Source organism: Schistocerca piceifrons, chromosome 1 (assembly GCF_021461385.2).
Source record: "Schistocerca piceifrons isolate TAMUIC-IGC-003096 chromosome 1, iqSchPice1.1, whole genome shotgun sequence".
NCBI classification, from domain to species: Eukaryota; Metazoa; Arthropoda; class Insecta; order Orthoptera; family Acrididae; genus Schistocerca; species Schistocerca piceifrons.
The window spans coordinates 1,069,140,835-1,069,145,613 of record NC_060138.1 but is presented as its reverse complement, the minus strand read 5'-3'; the positions used below and the strand labels follow the sequence as shown (position 1 = coordinate 1,069,145,613).

General features: G+C 47.7%; 1 non-coding gene and 1 pseudogene across 1 annotated transcript; one reads left to right on the top strand and one right to left on the bottom strand.

Moving 5' to 3' along the window:
- The first annotated feature begins 499 nt into the window (after positions 1 to 499).
- On the top strand, positions 500 to 574 carry Trnas-cga. Its single transcript has one exon. It is a non-coding gene; the product is annotated as a tRNA-Ser (tRNA).
- A 3,688-nt stretch (positions 575 to 4,262) lies between these two features.
- LOC124722002 lies at positions 4,263 to 4,380 on the bottom strand (annotated as a pseudogene).
- Positions 4,381 to 4,779: the final 399 nt, after the last annotated feature.

The following is a 4,779-nucleotide window of genomic DNA, read 5'->3' as shown; positions in this document are numbered from 1 at the left end:
CGTATTACCACTACAAGAAATAGCACGATAGCGCGCAGATTACTTCGCAGCTACTTTTGTGAGCAACTGACAGTTGAGTCATTGCGACTCCCAGAGTGGCAAGCGAGAATTGGGGAAGTACTAAAAAAAAGATCACAAAGGGATGCGCGGTTGCGGACCTGTCTTTTGGGACGTCGCAGTTGATCCTCTCTTGCATCTCATAGAAGAGGACTCACACACCTGTTAGTAGTGGTTTCCTAGACAACTAGAGGTCGGAGCCAGTGATGTCGTAAACAGTATATAACATTGAAACTTCCTGGCAGATTAAAACTGTGTGCCGGACAGAGACTCGAACCCGGGACCTTTGCCTTTCGCGGGCAAGTGCTCTAACCGTCTCCGCAATATCCCTTCTTTCAGGAGTGCTAGTTCTGCAAGGTTCGCAGGACAGCTTCTGTAAAGTCTGGAAGGTAGGAGACGAGGTACTGGCAGAAGTAAAGCTGTGAGGACGGGGCATGAGTCGTGCTTGGGTAGCTCAGTTGGTAGAGCAATTGCCCGCGAAAGGCAAAGGTCCCGAGTTCGAGTCTCGGTCCGGCACACAGTTTTAATCTGCCAGGAAGTTTCATATCAGCGAACACTCCGCTGCAGAGTGAAAATCTCATTCTGGAAACATCCCCCAGGCTGGGGCTAAGCCATGTCTGTGCAATATCCCTTCTTTCAGGAGTGCTAGTTCTGCTAGGTTAACAGGAGTGCTTCTGTAAAGTTTGGAACGTAGGAGTCAAGGTACTGGCAGAAGTAAACCTGTGAGGACGGGGCGTGCTTGGGTAGCTTAGTTTGTAGAGCACTTTCCCGCGAAAGGCAAAGGTCCCGAGGTCGAGTCTCGGTCCGGCACACAGTTTTAATCTGCCAGGAAGTTTCATATCAGCGCACACTCCGCTGCAGAGTGAAAATCTCATTCTGGGTATATAACAATGGTGCAACACAAACGAATAATCGCAGTACACAAGACAGCATACATGTTACTGAAAGGCAAATTACAGTTTCACCGATCGTCCAAAATGCAGGACATCTGAAGATGAGTATAAGTGAACGAAAGTACATCATCATCATCAACATCATCATCATTATTTAAGACTGATTATGCCTTTCAGCATTCAGTCTGGAGTCCCCCTTATAAAATTCCTCCATGATCCACTATTCAGTGCTAACATTGGTGCCTCTTCTGATGTTAAGCGTATTACTTCAAGATACACGAGACCTGGGAGTACAGACTGACGAGAAACACAATTTTACCCAACATATACGCATAAGTAATACTAAAGCAGACAAAATACACTACAAACTTGCACACATGAACACTACACAGTAAAGAATACCAATCACACACATCAGAGTATACCACTGCGCTGGGGTGCTTCGGAGCAAGCGTATGGACACATAAGCTTATTCTAGTGACTAACAGGATAGCAATGAGGAGTGGACAAAGGATTGTACCCTGAGGCTGCTGGGATCATTCTGCACTTCCTCAACAGAGGCACTGTGTGTGGTGATCGGTGTCTTCTCGATCGCCAAAGCGATCCTATGTTGGGCCACACACTACTGGCTTAAGAGGGAAAGACGTGTTAGTAATGTCAGGGAGACAACAGGGTAAGACATGGAAGATAAACATCAACTCACCACTTACGGTTGGATGTCTGGCAACGGAAGTGCGACAAAGTGATAAAGGCTGTAGAACCTTTTCCCGAACACGAAGAAACTGTTACGGATGAATCATGCCAATGCCGGCTGTGGCATGGTTCATTTCCTGACTGGGCATGGCCATATCCAGCGCTTCTCGGTTTTCGCGGGTGGCAATTGCCAGTGCGGTGCACATAGATCCCTTGAACACTTCATGCTGTAATATGAACGGTACTTATACTCACGGCGAAACATAACAGAAATCACAATAGAAATACTATAACTCCTACTCAGGGACTCACACAAATGGGGCAACTAAATGAACGAACAGACCACATCTCCAAGACAAAAAAAGGCTCTGAGCACTATGGAACTTAACTTCTGAGGTCATCAGTCCCATAGAACTTAGAACTACTTAAACCTAACTAACCTACGGACATAACACACATCCATGCCCGAGGCAGGATTCGAACCTGCGACCGTAGCGGTCGCTCGGCTCCAGACTGTAGCGCCTAGAACCGCTCGGCCACAACGGACGGCTCGTTATTAAGTTTTGCACACCCGTCTATTCGGTGTTCATTCGTAAACCATCTGTTTCAGTTACCTTCATTTGCTATATCCTTTTTTCATACTCAAATGGAGAATTCTGATCAGTTTTTCGGGTAAAGTGTATCATTGTCAGGTGTGGGAGCTGACATGAAGTGTAAATGCGTAGCAACCACTTGTCAGGAATTTAGTATGTACTGTGTAGTACTGTTATGTAAATGATTTGCCTAGCTTAATTATCAGCGGTAGAGGGGGTTAGATGCAAAAGACGAAACACGAAAGTGATCCCATGTTAATAGTTACATAACAGTCGGAGCCCGTATGTATTGCTTTTCCTCGTGACGAACCTGTCTCTCAACATCGCTTAGAGGTACCCAGCCATTTTCAATGTCCAATACAGAAGCTGCTATTCGACTATTCGAACAATAACAACGACAGTGGCGTACGGGGGATCTCATTAACCGACGACGACCCTGTCTGACAGTGGGCATGAAAACCAGCAGTGTTTAGTTACCGACAACAGTCAGGCGGGATTTTAAACTGGGCAGATTAATTGCGTTCGCCGATGTCTCGAGGCACTCAGCCGGCCGGCGATAAGGGTGGAGAGGCGCGCCGCCGAGGAGTACACAGTAGCCGCTGGCGTAATCTTATCTGGTCGCCAGGTGGGACCCGCCAGCGCTGGCTGCCGAGGCGGGAGGTGGGTGCCGCCAAGCCGGCCGGCTTCCACGCGGGACCGGGGACGGTGGCGGAGGTCGTGTTGACACGCCGCGCTTATCGCGGAGAACGTTTAAAAGGCCGGCACCTCCGCTAGGGTTTATATCACCAGCGTGGGTATGTATTTTGTCACCAAAATCACCAGAGGAAATGGTTCAAATGGCTCTGAGCACTATGGGACTTAACTTCTGAGGACATCAGTCCCCTAGAACTTAGAACTACTTAAACCTAACTAACCTAAGGACACCATGCCCGAGGCAGGATTCGAACCTGCGACCGTACCGGTCACGCGGTTCCAGACTGTAGCGCCTAGAACCGCACGGCCACTCTGGCCGGCTCACCAAAAGAATGAAACTTCCTGGCAGATTAAAACTAGTGCCGGACCGAGACTCGAACTCGGGACCTCTGCCTTTCGCGGGCAAGTGCTCTACCAACTGAGCTACCCAAGCACGACTCACGCCCCGTCCTCACAGCTTTACTTCTGCCATTACCTCGTCTCCTACCTTCCAAACTTTACAAAAGCTCTCCTAGGAACCATGCAGAGCACTTGCCCGCGAAAGGCAAAGGTCCCGAGTTCGAGTCTCGGTCCAGCACACAGTTTTAATCTGCCAGGAAGTTTCGTATCAGCGCACACTCCGCTGCAGAGTGAAAATCTCATTCTGGAACCAGAAGAGTGGTCTCCAAGGCCTTCTGGTTATAGTCATCACACTCTTCTCACGCAGTTTTGTTACCTGTTTTGTTTGCGTTACAGTTTAACTTTTCATAGAGTAACGCAAAGTTGCGTGGCCCGGAAGTCTGTGAATAAATGTAATGAAATAGAACGTGATGACAGAAAAGATCACAGCTAACCAATGCCCTAATTTGTAGAATTTGTTACCGGTCTTTAATCGCAATTTTTCTATTCGCTTACTAGTTTCGGTCAGTTATGACCACTGTCAGATAGGTCTGGGAAAGACAGAAAAAAATTGGGTGAATACAAATGGGAACAGTGCAATAAGATACGTAAATATTATCACTAATATTTTCTTAAAACTTCATATGCGACATGAAACGGAAATTAAATCTCAGTGTTTGGCAAGGTCCTGTGGTAGTAAAAAAGTATAAAAAGATAACATTTTAGCCAAAATGGCAACATCAGAAGGTATAAGTACTCTGTCTTCAGGCCACAAGTGGCCCATTGGAACCATCCGACCGCCGTGTCATCCTCATATGAGTATGCGGATAGGACGGGCGTGTGGCCAGCACATCGCTCTCCCGGTCATTATGATGGTTTTCTTTGACCTGAGCCGCTACTATTCTGCCGAGTAGCTCCTCAATTAGCATCACGAGGCTGAGTGCACTCCGAAAAATGGCAACAGCGCATGGCAACCCGGACGGTTACCCATCCAAGTACCGGCCACACCCGACAGCGGTTAACTTCGGTGATCTGACGGGAACCGGTGTATCCACTGCGGCAAGGCCCTTGCCCTCAGAAGATATAAAACTTAACGGAATTGAAAGAGAAAAAGCTATAGCGGATCAGTACAGTGGGACCAACGGCGGCACGCTGCGAATGCAGTTGCAGCGCAGGGGAAAGAGGTCTCAGCGCCAGGGGTCGATCTCTCCGTGCACACTTTAGTGTGGCGGGCAGGAGTGGGTGAACAGCAGTAGTAAAACTATGCATTAACTGGCGTTCAGTCAATAGTACAATAAAATAATGTAACTGGCCAACTGAACCGTTCCCACTTAACATTCAAGCAAACTCGCTTCGTCTTGCCAAGACCGATCTGAAGATGAGTATAAGTGAACGAAAGTACATCATCATCATCAACATCATCATCATTATTTAAGACTGATTATGCCTTTCAGCATTCAGTCTGGAGTCCC